This window comes from Scyliorhinus torazame, chromosome 5, assembly GCF_047496885.1.
Source record: "Scyliorhinus torazame isolate Kashiwa2021f chromosome 5, sScyTor2.1, whole genome shotgun sequence".
Classification (NCBI taxonomy): domain Eukaryota; kingdom Metazoa; phylum Chordata; class Chondrichthyes; order Carcharhiniformes; family Scyliorhinidae; genus Scyliorhinus; species Scyliorhinus torazame.
In genome coordinates, this window is record NC_092711.1 from 256,570,066 (window position 1) to 256,586,312 (window position 16,247).

At 49.0% G+C, this 16,247-nt stretch overlaps 1 protein-coding gene across 5 annotated transcripts in view; it reads right to left on the reverse strand.

Annotated features, from left to right (window-relative positions):
* Positions 1-16,247, reverse strand: part of clcn5b (chloride channel, voltage-sensitive 5b) — a 149,408-nt gene that overhangs the window by 124,565 nt on the left and 8,596 nt on the right. For 4 of the 5 annotated variants that reach the window (XM_072505403.1, XM_072505399.1, XM_072505402.1 and 1 more), the window contains exon 2: positions 1,054-1,104. The exons of the other annotated variant lie outside the window; for it this stretch is intronic. The gene's annotated coding sequence lies outside the window, so the exon portion shown is untranslated. The remainder of the gene's footprint in view (positions 1-1,053; positions 1,105-16,247) is intronic. 5 annotated transcript variants of the gene reach the window in all.

Genomic DNA, 16,247 nt, shown 5'->3' on the forward strand with positions numbered 1-16,247 from the left:
TTTGGAAAGACATTGTATTGTGAAAAGTCTTTCACAGCTCCAGGACGCATACTATAAATGTGCCACACACCAGTTACATTTTATTGAAAGACAAGTGAATTAATATATTCCAAATACAAATATGAGTTTTCTAAAAGGATGAGTGTATTACTCATTTCTACCCCTGATAATGCTACCCAATTAACATGACCTCATTGGTGAGGATACGAGTTTAAATCTTCACATTTTTTAACACAATATCTAGGCTTATACATCAAATCACCACTGAGACAGTGCTGCATTGTTGAGAGTACAACCATTCTGATTCAGACCCTGCCCAGTTCCATCTTCTCAGGTACATTAAGATCATCCCATAGTACTATTGGAAAGGAAGGAGGACAATTCTCTCCATGTCCTCATCAATATTTATCCCCAACTAACACCCCAAAGAAAAATAACTAACTTGTAATTTACCCAATGCAGTGCTGAGGATAAAAGGTCTGCCACGTTTAATTAGCATTTAATGCTGCATAATTGCAAGTTCAATCCCCTTCTATCCTCTGTAGGACCTGGCCATTAGTAGGTTTGCTGCCATGTTTTAATTACTTATTTAATTTGTGAGTTGAGTAAGTAATTAAGCATTTTCCCCTTCAATTAGGGAGTGATTTTAAACCCCATGTTAAGATAAATATCATGCTATCTGACATTGTCAATAATTCTGCATTACCACACTATTCCTCTTGCTTCAAAAACATCAATCCACCACAAAAATCCATCCTCAAACCTTCTTGCCCTCACAAACCACCTCTCAACAGTCCAGTCCCACATTTAGAGTACTCCCGAAACTATCATAGTCAAAAAACGTGAATGGCATCCGCCCTGACACGTGATTATGGTCTATCATGTCTTATTTTCCCCTCCTCTGCAGGAGAAGCTTCCCATGACAAATCAATAACCTCACTCCTGCTCCCTGCTGGAATTCCTGCAAAGATGGAGGAGGACAGCAGTGGGTTATTCTTTGATGCCTTATATAATTCAACTACCTGCCCAGACTCTCTTATGAAGAGCACTTACCTATCTGTGATGGTGGTATTTGTGGAACTCTACTTCAGCACCAGCTGGAACCTTTAGCAGAGGAGAGAAAATTACATTTAGTAAAGAATAAATAATATGCACTCTATGTTTTTTTTTTTTAATTTTGAGTACCCAATTCATTTTTTCCAATTAAGGGGCAATTTAGCATGGCCAATCCACCTACCTGCACATCTTTGGGTTGTGGGGGCGAAACCCACGCAAACACGGGGAGAATGTGCAAACTCCACACAGACAGTGACCCAGAGCCGGGGTCGAACCAGGAACCTCGACGCCATGAGGTTGCAATGCTAACCACTGCGCCACCGTGCTGCCCGAATATGCACTCTATGTTTGAATAACAGAAACTCAAATGAATCATACTTTTGGTTAAAATTGCAAAAAGTTCTAAAGTATTAAAACCAAATTAGCTGAATAAAGTAGCTTATGCTGCAATCAGAAAACAATATTTTTGCCTCTCACCCTCTTGCAAAAATCCAAAACAGGTTTTCATTTTAACCAGATGTATAGTACATCATTCAGAGATTTTTATGTGTATGAACTTATGGATGTAGTTATTAAGCATTTCAAAACAAAAGTTATTTGTTTCTAAGCCAGATGCACTGTTATTTATCCAAATTCAAATCGACATCCATTCATCTGACTGCCTTTTTTTTAAAAAAAACTTGGGGGGGCGATTCTCCAGAGAATCGCCGTAACCGCGCCACGACGCCGGCGCGTGATTCTCCGAGGTGCGGAGAATCGGCGCCATTTTGCGCCAGCGCGTTTGGCATGGCGCCCGCCACTGTAATCGGCGAGGCCACCGGTCCCCCAGGCCGGATGGGCCGTGCGGTCGTGCTGATACGGCTGAGTCCCACCGGCGCCGTTCACCCCTGGTCGCTGCCGGCGGGAACGGTCGGGGGGGGCGGCCTGTGGGGGGGGGGGGGGGGGGAAGGGGGGGGAGGGGGGCTCCTTCATCGGGGCGGGCCTCCGATTGGGTCTGGCCCGCAATTGGGGTCCACCGATCGGTGGGCCGGCCTCTCCCCTCCCGGGCCTACTTTCTGGCGCGGCCGGCCCCTGAACACCGACCCCATATTGGGTCGGGGCCGGCGAGTGTAAGAAGTCCCCCGCGCATGTGCCGGTTGGTGCGGCCCAACTGCGCATTCGCAGGTTGGCGCGGACCCAACTGCGCATGTGTGGGTTGGCGCAGCGCCCATTTAGCGTCACGTAAGGAGGCTGGAGCAGCGTGAACCGCTCCAGCGCCGGAATCCATCGTGCCCGGGCCCGGTTCACGCCATCGTGAAACGCGACGGCGTTCACGACGGCGCGAACACTTGGGCCCAATATTGGAGAATCGCCCCCAAGGAATCAGTCCTCTGCAGAAAGCACTAAAGATTGATTTTTACAAATTAATTCATGGCATGTGGGCAATGTTGGCTGGGCCAGCATTTCTTGCCCATCCCTAATTGCCCTTGAGATTTTTTTTAAGGTACTATATTAGTGGAGTTGAAACTAATTCAACTGAACTCAAATATGGACTAGGTAACAAAATACCTTCTAAAAAAACACTAGGGAGCGGAAAGAGCAGGAAACAGTCAAAGACCACCACAGATAAGGGGCAAGATTCTCTTGGTCTCCCAGCCATGTATTTCTCAGCAGTGCGCCGTTCGCTAGTGGCGAGATTCACTATCGCCTCTGCTGGTCAATGGGATTTCCCATTGAAGCCACCCCATGCCGCTGAATAATCTGCAGGCGGGGGTGCGCTGTCGGTGGGAACAGAGAATCCCAACGGCTGGAGAATTCCTGACCAGATAATAGGGGTAAAATAAAGACTAAGCTCTTCTGAAATTATAAAATCATTGCCAGTGTATCATGAGCACTGGGAATATTGGAGCATTAACCATTTTTAGAAACCAAATCAAAGAATGATTACAACACAGGAGGCCCATCATCTCTGTACTTGCACTGTATAAGAGTAACTCTGCTAGTTCCATTCTTCAACTTTCTCTCTGTAACCCTGCAAATGTTTCCCTCAGGCTAATTATCCAATTCCGATTTGAAAGGCATGATTTAATTTGCCTCTTACCACACTTTCAAGCAACATATTCCCGATCCTAATCACCCACTGCGTGAAAACATTTTCCTCATATTGCTGTTTTTTTGTGGGGTTCATCTATAATTCACCTTAAATTGGTGTACTCTCATTCTCAACCCTTCCAATGGGAACAGTTTCTCCCCATCTACTCTGTCCAGACCCCGCAAAATTTGGAACATCTCTGTCAAATCTCTCCACAACCTTTTCTTCTTCAAGGGGAACAGCCTCAGCTTTGTCAATCTAGCCACATAATTGAAGTCTCTCATCCCAGGAACTATTCTCAAATTCCTTCCCATCCTGTGTCTACTCCAGTTAAGGCAAAGCCAATGTTTTACACAGGGTCACCATATCTATTGCATTTGTACTCTTAAGCCTTAACTGTTTTCTCAACTTTCCCTGCCATGTTCAACAATATTTGCACATCCACCGCCTAGCCCTTCTGTTCCTTCAAAAATTGTATTCTTTATTTTATATTGCCTTTATTTTATCTTGAGCAACAAAGAGATGGCAGACCAGTTGAACAATTACTTTGGACCTGTCTTCACTAAGGAGGACACAAATAACCTTCCGGAAATACTAGGGGAAAGAGGGTCTAGCTTGAAGGATAAATTGAAGGAAATCCTTATTAGTCAGGAAATTGTATTGGGGAAATTGATGGGATTAAAACCCGATAAGTCCCCAGGGCCTGATGCTATGCATCCCAGAGTACTTAAGGAAGTGGTCCTACAAATAGTAGACACTTTGGTGATCATTTTACAGCATTCTATAAACTCTGGAAGAGTTCCAATGGATTGGAGGGTAGCTACTGTAACCTCACTTTTTAAAAAGGGCGGGAGAGAGAAAACAGGGAATTATAGACCGGTTCGCTTGACATTGGTGGTAGGGGAAAATGCTGGAATCAATTATTAATGATGAAATAACTGAGCATTTGGAAAGTGGGGACAGGATCGGTCCAAGTCAGCATGGATTCACTGAGGGGAAATCATGCTCGACAAATCTTCTGGAAATGTTTTGAGGAGGTGACCAGTAAAGTGAACAAGGGTGAACCAGTGGATGTTGTGTATCTGGGTTTTCAAAAGGCTTTTGACAAGGTCTCACACAAAAGATTAGTGAGCAAAATTAAAGCCCATGGTATTAGGGGTAATGTATTGACGTGGATAGAGAACTGGTTGGCAGACAGGAAGCAGAGAATGGGAATAAACAGGTGCTTTTCAGAGTGGCAGGCAGTGACTAGTGGAGTACCACAGGGTTCATTTCTGGGACCCCAGCAGTTCACAATCTACATTAATGATTTGGATGAAGGAATTGGATACAATATCTCCAAATTTGCAGACGACACTAAGCTGGATGGCAGTGTATGCTGTGAGGAGGATGCAAAGAGGCTTCAGGGTGAATTGGACAGGCTGGCTGAATGGGCAAATACAATATAATGTGGGTAAATGTGAGGTTATCCACTTTGGTGACAAAAACAGGAAGGCAGATTATTATCTGAATGGTGGCGGTATAGGAAAAGGGGAAGTGCAACGAGACCTGGGTATCATGGTGGACAGTCGCTGAAGGTTGGCATGCAGGTACAGAAGACGGTGAGGAAAGCTAATGGCATTCTGGCCTTCATAGCGAGAGGATTTGAGTATAGGAGTAGGGATGTCTTGCTGCAGTTATACATGGCCTTGGTGAGGCCACACCTTGGGTATTGTGTGCAGTTTTGGGCTCCTGGTTTGAGGAAGGACACTCTTTCTATTGAGGGTGTCTGGCGAAGGTTCACGAGACTAATTCCCAGGATGGCAGGACTGACATATGAAGAAAGACTGGATCGACTGGGCTTTTACTCACTGGAGTTTAGAAGACTGAGAGGAGATCTCATGGGAACATATAAAATCCTGGTGGGACTGGACAGGCCAAATGTGGGAAGAATGTTTCTGATGTTGGGGACGTCATGGGTACACAGCCTAAGAATAAGGGGTAAGCCATCCCGGACTGAGCTGAGGAAGAACTTCTTCTCTCAGAGTTGTGAACTTGTGGAATTCTCTACCACAGAAAGCTGTTGGGGCCAGTTCATTGGATATATTCAAGAGGAAGCTGGACGTGGCCTTTGCGGCTAAAGGGATAATGGGGTATGGAGAGAAAGTGGGAGTGGGATACTGAATTTGCATGATCAGCCATGGTCATTGTAGCGCACAAAGACTCCATGAGACGAATAGAGTGAAGTCGATGAGGCTTTATTAAGCGTGTCTGTTCCCCAGCAGCTCGATAGTAAACAGGCCTGCGGGGGAAGACTCCGGCTTCTTATACTCCGCCTTCAGGGCGGAGCTTGAGGTCAACGGCCAACCAGGACCCGGGATCTGTCAGCCAATGACATTAGGGCTTCCAGTCCCACATGACCCCCAATACATACTACCACATTCACCCCTTGTCAAAAATGAACCCGGCGGGGTGATGCTTCGTATGGTGGTAAGGGTTTACAGGGCTGGTCCTGGGAGGATAAAACATTCACATTGCAATACAGTATTGGACAATTTCGTCCTGTTGCAACTATTTACAGAGGGTATAGGAAGAAAAGCAAAATGTTCTTGTGAACAGTCCATATTTGTGTTACATCGACACCACGAGTCGGTCGGGCGGTCTGGTCGTCCGTGTCGATCGCCTCGGCCCCGGCGGTGGTGGTGGTGCTTGTACCAGTGTTGTCGCCTCCAGGAGCCGTACGGTTTCAGCTGTCGGTGCAAAAGGGAGGGGGACCGATCCTCCTGGGAAGGGGGCGGTCGCGGGGTGCGGCGGTGGCAGGAAGGGGGGCGGTTGGGTTGATGGTGTCGGGGGGGTGTGCGTGTTGCCGGCGGGCGCCAGATCCCGCAGGGAGACCATGTCCTGTCGGCCGTCGGGGTACTCCACGTAGGCGTACTGGGGGTTTGCGTGGAGGAGGTGAACCCTTTCGACCAACGGGTCCGCCTTATGTGCCCGCACATGCTTTCGGAGCAGGATGGGTCCTGGGGCCGCCAGCCAGGTCGGCAGCGACGTTCCAGAGGAGGACCTCCTAGGGAAGACAAGGAGACGCTCGTGGGGCGTTTGATTAGTGCTCGTACATAATAACGACCGGATGGAATGGAGAGCGTCCGGGAGGACCTCCTGCCACCGTGAAACTGGGAGATCCCTGGACCGTAGGGCCAGTAGGACGGCCTTCCAGACCGTGCCGTTCTCCCTTTCTACTTGCCCGTTCCCCCGGGGGTTGTAGCTGGTCGTCCTGCTTGAGGCTATGCCCTTGCTGAGCAGGAACTGGCGCAGCTCGTCACTCATGAAAGAGGACCCCCTGTCGCTGTGGACGTATGCGGGGTAACCGAACAGTGTGAAGATGCTGTTCAGGGTTTTAATGACTGTGGCCGCGGTCATGTCAGAGCAGGGAATGGCAAAAGGGAAGCGGGAGTATTCGTCCACTACATTAAGAAAATATGCGTTGCGGTCAGTGGAGGGGAGGGGCCCTTTGAAATCGAGACTGAGGCGTTCAAAGGGGCGGGAAGCCTTAATCAGGTGCGCTCCATTTGGCCTGAAAAAATGCGGCTTGCATTCCGCGCAGATGTGGCAGTCCCTTGTGACTGTACGGACCTCCTCTAAAGAGTATGGGAGATTGCGGGACTTGATGAAGTGGTAAAACCGAGTGACCCCCGGGTGGCAGAGGTCCTCGTGGAGGGTTTGGAGGCGGTTAATTTGTGCGTTGGCACATGTGCCGCGGGATAGGGCATCGGACGGCTCGTTCAGCTTTCCGGGACGGTACAAGATCTCATAGTTGAAGGTGGAGAGCTCGATCCTCCACCTTAAGATCTTGTCGTTTTTAATTTTGCCCCGCTGTGCATTATCGAACATGAAAGCTACCGACCGTTGGTCAGTGAGGAGAGTGAATCTCCTGCCGGCCAGGTAATGCTTCCAATGTGGCACAGCTTCCACTATGGCTTGGGCTTCCTTTTCCACTGAGGAGTGGCGGATTTCTGAGGCGTGGAGGGTTCGGGAGAAAAAGGCCACGGGTCTGCCCGCTTGGTTAAGGGTGGCCGCTAGAGCTACGTCGGAGGCGTCGCTCTCGACCTGGAAGGGGAGGGACTCGTCGATGGCGCGCATCGTGGCCTTTGCGATATCCGCTTTGATGCGGCTGAAGGCCTGGCAAGCCTCTGTCGACAGAGGGAAGGTCGTGGTCTGTATTAGGGGGCGGGCCTTGTCTGCGTACTGGGGGACACACTGGGCGTAGTACGAAAAGAACCCCAAGCAGCGTTTCAGGGCTTTTGGGCAGTGCGGGAGGGGAAATTCCATGAGTGCGCGCATACGTTCGGGGTCGGGGCCTATTATCCCATTGCGTACTATGTAGCCCAGAATGGCTAGCCGGTCGGTGCTAAAAACGCACTTGTCCTCGTTGTACGTGAGGTTCAAGGCTTTGGCGGTCTGGAGGAATTTCTGGAGGTTGGCGTCGTCGTCCTGCTGATCGTGGCCGCAGATGGTTACATTGTCGAGATACGGGAACGTGGCCCGCAACCCATGTTGATCAACCATTCGGTCCATCTCCCGTTGGAAGACCGAGACCCCGTTTGTGACGCCAAAAGGGACCCGTAGGAAATGGTATAATCGCCCGTCTGCCTCGAAGGCTGTGTACTTGCGGTCACTTGGGCGGATGGGGAGCTGATGGTAGGCGGACTTGAGGTCCACGGTGGAGAAGACTTTATATTGGGCAATCCGATTGACCATGTCGGATATGCGGGGGAGAGGGTACGCGTCTAGTTGTGTGTACCTGTTGATGGTCTGGCTGTAGTCAATGACCATCCTTTATTTCTCCCCTGTCTTCACTACTACCACCTGCGCTCTCCAGGGACTATTGCTGGCCTGGATTATGCCCTCCTTTAGTAGCCGCTGGACTTCGGACCGAATGAAGGTCCGGTCCTGGGCGCTGTACCGTCTGCTCCTAGTGGCGACGGGTTTGCAATCCGGGGTGAGGTTCGCAAACAAGGACGGGGGTTGCACTTTGAGGGTTGCGAGGCCGCAGATAGTGAGTGGGGGTATGGGGCCGCTGAATTTGAACGTAAGGCTCTGTAGATTACATTGGAAATCTAATCCCAGCAAGGTGGGGGCACAGAGTTGGGGAAGGACGTTAAGTTTGTAGTTTTTGAACTCCCTCCCCTGCACTTTAAGGGTAACAATGCAGAATCCCTGGATCTGTACGGAGTGGGATCCTGCAGCAAGGCAAATCTTTTGTGCGCTGGGATAGGTGGTCAAGGAGCAGCGTCTTACCGTGTCGGGGTGTATAAAGCTTTCCGTGCTCCTGGAGTCGACTAGGCATGGCGTCTCGTGGCCGTTTATTAGGACCGTTGTCGTCGTCGTCTGGAGTGTCCGGGGCCGAGCCTGATCGAGCGTAATCAAAGCGAGCCGTGGTTGTAGTAGTGGAGTGGGGTCCGTTGTTGCCGTCCAAGATGGCGTCGGGGATGAACAAAATGGCCGCCCCCATACATCGCACGTGGCTGGGGGGTCACAAGATGGCGGCGGGGTGGATAAATGGCCGCCCCCATGCGTCGTACAGGTCTGGGGCGGTCCAAGATGGCGGCCCTCCTCCTCCCCTCGTGGTGGTCGGGACCCAAAATGGCGGCGTCTGCGGGTCGCACATCGGCGCCCCTCCTCCCCTCGTGGTGGTCGGGACCCAAAATGGCGGCGTCTGCGGGTCGCACATGGTGTGCTGTGGGGGCTGGGGAGCGCTAGGACCGCGAGCGCTAGGACCGCGCGGAGCTCCCTCACCGCGAGCGCTAGGACCGCGGGCGCTAGGACCGCGGGCGCTAGGACCGCGCGGAGCTCCCTCACCAGGGACAGCGGTGGTCGGGGCCCAAGTCGGCGGCGCCGGCGGGTCAGGCGTGGGGCCGCGAGCGCAAGGACCGCGCGGAGCTCCCTCACCGGGGACAGCGGTGGTCGGAGTCCAAGTAGGTGGCGCCGGCGGGTCAGGCGTGGGGCGCGGGACGGGGGTTAGGGTGGCGTTAGGGACGCGAAAAACTCCCTCCTCTCCGTGGAGTGTGTGTTGGCCGGGACCCAAAGCGGTAGCGCCGGCGGCGGGTCATACATGGGCTGCGGGGAGGGGGGTTGGGGAGCGTAGGCGACATGCAGGGCTCCCAGTTCTCCCGGGACCGCGGTGGTCGGGACCCAGAGCGGCTGCGCCTGCGGGTCGTACATGGCGTGCTGGGGGGGTTGGGGCGCATAGACTGCTTGCAGGGCTCCCTGTGCTCCCGGGACGGCGGCGATCTCGCGGGACCGGCACACAACCGCATAATGGCCCTTTTTTCCGCAGCTTTTGCAGATGGCTGCACGGGCCGGACAGCGCTGTCGGGGGTGTTTCGCCTGGCCGCAGAAATAACAGCGGGCGCCCCCGGTGTGACTCGGCATTTGGACCGCGCAAGCCTGTGGGGTGTCCGGGGGGGGGTAGGGGGTTTGCCGCGACGGGTACGTACGGGTCCCAATGGCCTGCCGCGCGGTCGGGGCCGTAGGTGCGGGTATTACGCGCGGCCACGTCTAGGGAGGCTGCTAGGGCCCGTGCCTCTGAGAGTCCTAGCGACTCTTTTTCTAGAAGTCTTTGGCGGATTTGGGAGGATTGCATACCTGCCACAAAAGCATCGCGCATTAACATGACCGTGTGTTCGTTTGCGTTCACCGACGGGCAGCTGCAGGCTCGTCCCAAAATCTGCAGCGCGGCGTAGAATTCGTACATCGATTCTTCGGGAGCTTGCCGTCTGGTAGCGAGCGTAGATTTGGTTAACTGGGCGAACGTAGAGACTTCTGAGTGCTGCGAACGCCGTCTGGAAATCGTCGGTGTCTTCAATGAGGGTGAAAATCTCCGTGCTCACCCTCGAGTGCAGGACCTGCAGTTTTTGTTCGTCTGAGACTCGGCCGGTGGTCGTTCTGATGTAGGCCTCGAAGCAAGTCTGCCAGTGTTTGACGGCTGCTGCCACGTTCACTGCGTGGGGGCTGATCCTCAGGCATTCTGGAATGATCCTGAGCTCCATAGTCCTTTTTAGGCACGCTTAATAAATTGTAGCGCACAAAGACTCCATGAGACGAATAGAGTGAAGTCGATGAGGCTTTATTAAGCGTGTCTGTTCCCCAGCAGCTCGATAGTAAACTGGCCTGCGGGGGAAGACTCCGGCTTCTTATACTCCGCCTTCAGGGCGGAGCTTGAGGTCAACGGCCAACCAGGACCCGGGATCTGTCAGCCAATGACATTAGGGCTTCCAGTCCCACATGACCCCCAATACATACTACCACAGTCATATTGAATAGTGGTGCTGGCTCGAAGGGCCAAATTGCCTATTCCTACACCTATTTTCTATGTTTCTCATTCTTATGAAATCTTATTACTTTATTTCTCTCGGCATTAAATTTCATCTGTTACATATCCAGCCATTCCACCAGTCCGTCTATGTCCTCCAGAAGTCCATCCTTATCTTTACAGTTCACACAACACGTTCAAGCTATTTGTCATCTTACAATTGCACACTGCACACCAGGGATAATTGCACCCTGCACACCAGGGATAAAGATATATTTTTTCATGGCTCTTTTTTTGAGACTTTCTCAAGCATCTGATATTCAGGGGCTCGTTATTCATTCTTACGAACTCCTTGATTAGATGATGTAGTCATGCTGCAACATTGCCTTCTGTATTTGTGTTGATTGTTTTTTTTAAAGATTTCCTTATTTAGGTAGATAAGGTGGCACAAATACCAAAGACACATTTATAAATGTGATAAGCATCTTACTAAGTTATTGATAAATTCCACATACTCCATTTCCAAAATAAAAATTCTACCCTCTTGGCACAAGGTAACTTATTGGGAATGAGTTTCACATCTGCAGCTCCTTTTAAAAAATGATTGCAAGCTGCACACACTGCACCATTCTCCCAGCCAATTTCAAGTTTCTTTTTCCTCTAAACCGCGATCTGAAGTCAGTGCTGGCAAACATGTCAGGATACTGACTTCAAAAGGTCAAACAAGAATAACTCTGCAGCACCATCAGGTAAACAAATGGTTAAATTCACATTTCAGTGATGTTTTCCAAGCTAATGCACCTCCTCACTTGATCATCTGTGCCTTAATGAGATATAACTTGGAAGCCTTTAGCACAGAAAGTTTAGTTTAATTAAAGACATTTGCCACTTTATATAGGTGGTTAACTCACTAACCTCACCTGCCAAAACCATACTTTTTACAATGGATATTGAAAGTCTGTACTGTAGCCATCTGGGGTGGCCACTTTCAGCGTGTAAAATGAACACTCGCAGAGCATACAGGGAAAAATGGACAATGCAAATTAACAAGCAGGCACAGAGCCTGAACGTGTATTTAGAAGCCAGACTGCAGACAGAACCGAAACTCTTGGCCGATTTGCACATTGATGGCCCATCTCCGATAAACAAAAGACTAGTGCTCAGGTAGCCGATACCGTCCCAGACATTCCGGCGCCACTACCCCACCAAGAAGATACAAACAAAGCAAGGCCAACGGCCACTTAGGACACGCCCAGCCATCAAGGCACCAGCCCTTTTATTGGCTCAGATCGATGGCGGTGATTGAGAAGCTGCCCAATTGATTGGGACCAAGTTTAAGGCCCGCCTAAAAGCGCGGGAAGCCCCCCCGAGTATAAGAAGGAACCCCGCCTTGTGTTCACTCTCTTGGAATCGGCCCTCAACTGGAGAGACCCCTCCACTTGCACCACCAGAAGCAAGTAAGTTCAAGTTCAACGCTCGCTACCAGACGGACGACCATAGCTATACTCCTGCTACCTCTTCGAACCCAACAGCCTCAGACCCGAACAACGACCACTGTTCCTCTGACCTAAGTGGGCACCCGAAGTTAAGTATAGGTGTTAGTGATAGACATAGTTTAGCCTGTAGTGTTATTGTGCATGAGTAAATCATACGGTGTATAAATAAAGTACCATTGACTTTGAACTAACTAACTGGTGTATTGGCTCTTTGATTGGTATTCGGTTGAACCTTGTGGCGGTATCAAGAGATGCCTGGCGACTCTGAAAGCATATTCATAATTAAGATTAAGAAAGGTGACCTTATTAATCGCCATATTGATAGCCATTATAGCAACAGTACACAATATAGAAACATACAAAATAGGAGCAGGAGGCCATTAAGCCCTTTGAGCCTGCTCCGCAACTCAGTCATAGAGGTTTACAGCATGGAAACAGGCCCTTCGGCCCAACTTGTCCAAGCCGCCCAGTTTTTAACCACTAAGCTAGTCCCAATTGAGATTCAGTGATGGTAATGCCACTGAATTTCAGGGAGTGATGGTTTGATTTGTTCTTATTGGAGATGGTCATTTGGTCATTGCCTGCTGCTTATATGGCACGAATGTTACTTGCTGCTTGTCAGCCCAAGCCCAGATTGTCCAAGTCTTGTTATATTTGCATGTGGACTGCTTCAATATCTGAGGAGTTGCAAATAATGCTGAACATCATACAATCATCAGTGAGCATTCCCATGTCTGATCTTATGTTGGAACGTCAGTGATGAAGCAGCTGAATATGGTTGGGCCTAGAACACTACCCTGAGTAACTCCTGCAATTGTGTCCCGGGGCTGAGATGACTGACCCAAACTGAGCGTCAGTGAGCAGGTTATTATTAAGTAAGTGCCACTTGATAGCCCTGTTGATGAACCCTTCCATCACTTTACTGATGATTGAGGGTAGACTGAGAGGGCGGTAAATTGGCCGGGTTGCATTTCTCCTCCTTGTGTACAGGAAATACCTGGGTAATTTTTCACATTGTTAGGTAGATGTCAGTGTTGTAGCTGTACTGAAACAGCTTGGTTAGGTGTGCGGCAAGTTTGGAGCTCATATCATCAGTTATCAATATTGTCGGAATAGTGTCAAGAGCCCTTAGCCTTTGCAGTATCCAGTGTCTCCAAATGTTTCTTGATATCACGTGGGGCAATGAATTGGCTGAAAACTGGCATCTGTGATGCTGGGGACCTCGAGGAGACGGAGATGGATCATCCATTTGGCACTTCTGGCTGAAGATCACTGCGAATGCTTCAGCCTTGCCTTTTGCACATATGTGCTGGCCTCCTCCATCATTGAGGATGGGGATATTTGTAGAGTCTCCTCCTCCAGCGAGTAATTGTCCACCACCATTCACGACTGGATGTGGCAGGACTGTAGCAAGCTCTGCAAGCTTATATCAGATCCATTGGTTGTAGGATCGTGAATCACCTGAGGAAGGAGCTGCGCTCCAAAAGCTAGTGATTCCAAACAAACCTGTTGGACTTTAACCTGGTGTTGTAAGACATCTGACTAAAAAGGTACATAGGATCCTGGGCTTTATTAATAGAGGCGTGAATTGTGGATGCAAAGAAGTTATGCTGCACCTTCATAAAAACACTTGTTCAGTCTCAACTGGAATATTGCGTTGAATTCTGAGCACCATATTTCAGGAAGAACACAAAGACTTCAGAGTGGATCTACTAAAAGATTTATGAACCTGGCTCGTGGATGCAGGACTTCAGTTACGTGGAGAGATTTAAGAAACTGGAATTGTTCTCCTTCCAGCAGAGAAAGTTGAGAGGGCATTTGACAAAGGTGTCCAAAACAATTAAAGGTCTAGCTAGAGTAAATAGGGCAGCACAGTGGCATAGTACTTAGCACTGCTGCTGCCCGGGTTCAATCACGGTCTTGGGTGACTGTGTGGAGTGTGCGCTTTCTCCACATGTCCGTGTGGATTTGCTCGAGGTGTCCCGGTTTCTACCTACAGTACAAAGATGTGCAGGATATGTCGATTGGCCATGTTAAATTGCCCCTTAGGTTAGGTGGGGTCACAAGGACAGGGTAGGTAGACATAGAATTTAAAAGTTCATATAATTCCAAGAATTGATTTTTAACCAAAGAACAATTGCCCTCATTGTCAAGTGCCTGGGCAGAAAGGGTGTGCCTATGATTTGCCAGGCACTTTAGGAATGTTCTTTAACAGGTTACACAAAACAATGTTTAGCTTACAGCACCTCAAGTCACTTCACAGCCAGCCACTCAGCTTCAAACATCTAAAGCAGGTTTGAAATTTCCAAACTTACCAAAATCAAGTTATACCTTAATTTCTTACATTGCACATATGCTTGAATTTGTAATAATTCAAAGAAACAATAAACATGAGTGCAACTAATCTTTTTGTAATGATCCAAGTACAAAGTCAATTTGAAATAAAGATTGTAAGCTGTTTGCAGCAGTTTACTGTATGTTTCCGAGTGCACATTCTCATTGTTCTCATTCTAGTGTAATTTTTTAAATGAGGAACTGAAAGATCAAGGGTTGAAACAGAAAGTTACTTTCATACATCAACTCTTAACCACTGGCATATTGATCACTCCAGTCTAAATCTTCGAAGGTTGCATTACTATATCTTACTGAAAGTGGCAAGAAATCGTTTGCATTTCTGGACATACAGATTATAAAAATCTATGTTTAAGTATTCACATGATTTTACTTTATTCTCCAGTCAACATTTTCTATGATTTAAAGTTTTCTATGATTTAAATGTTTCCAATGAAAACAAACATGCATTTTAATGAATAAACTGTTTGTTGATCCAGATTCTGTGGTGATATGCGTATTGGCTATTTCATAGTTGGATGGTGCAAGCCATCCAATCAGCAGGTGGCAGAACAGACACACCATGCGGTCTCCAGACCGAGGTCATATGACCTGGGACCTGGATATAAAGAGAGGCACATCCGGCCATCTCCAAAACACGATTCAGAGTGTAATGAGATGACATGTAATTGGTCTGCAGAAGGTGCATGTTCCAGAGGAGTAGCAAGACTACCATGATAACGTGCTTGTATCAGATTACTATCCTACCGCACGAGACACAATAAAAGGATCTTGATTTGGACAGATCGAAGTGTTTGGGGAGTTCTTCATAAAAGTACCAAAACACAACATGGTACCAGGTGTGCTGAAGATTTGAGGTTGGCAAAGGCAGTGAAAATGCTAGGCATTTGGCTTGAAGACCGGTTTGGTGAACTGCAACCCGATGCGTAAGAAAATGCTGGAGATACGAATGGATGAGGTTAGGGGGACCCTGCCGCCTCTGCTTCACAGGTAATATAGAACACATTTGGCGCTATTTGAGCAGCAATTCCAACTCTACCTTTTAGCCCTAGGTCTGCAGGAGCAGCCTAAAGACAGACTTCTCGCGTTGCTGTTAAAGGCGACAGGTCCAAAGGTGGCAGAACTGTATAATACCTCAGCGCATGGCGCTGAAGAGCAGAACAGAAGCTACGTTGACGCATTATAATACTTCGAGCGATACTCTTCCATGAGAAATGGCAAAGCATGTAGCCATAATTCAGTGAGTACGCATACCCAGACAGGAGGGCTTCAATCGGCCACCGCAGTGAATGTGTTTTGCGGACGACTTGTCTGCACAACAGAGCAATGCACCTCGCTCAATTAATCTTTGCGCCAACAGGGAAGAAGATGATAGTGGCATTAATGCTGTGACTCACATCATAACAAAACATGGTCTCAGTGTGGGCGGCCATTTTGAGTGCATCGATAATATATAGCAAACGAAACATGGTCTCATGTGGGCGGCCATTTGGGGCTACAAGCCCCTCCGCCATTTTGTGCCAGGAGTCGACATGGCCCACGGAGATGTCCAGCCTCTGGCAAAGTCTACGACAGGGGCAGCCGTGCTGGTCATTTGAAGAAACAATGCTCCATCCATGTTCCTGAAGTTCACAGTCGATCACTTGACAGGTTGAGGTCGTTAAATGCAGTCGATAAGATTACCCTTGCTGACTTTGTCTTGTTAGATTCAATATCGACCACAGACACGGTGAATGCAGCACCGGGCAGGACGGACATTTTGGGGACCGATTGCAATGAAGGACATGGCCCCAAAAATACCATCGGAAACAGATGGACCATTCCAGTGCAGTTAAATGAGTCGATAGTGAAGTGCAACTAGACACGGAGCAAAGGAAAACCACCTCAGCATACATGATTTGCACGCTTTGCGGCAGATGCCGCCAATTATAAATGTTCCACGAACACTGGTTGACTACAGTGGACATGAGTTTAAACCTAT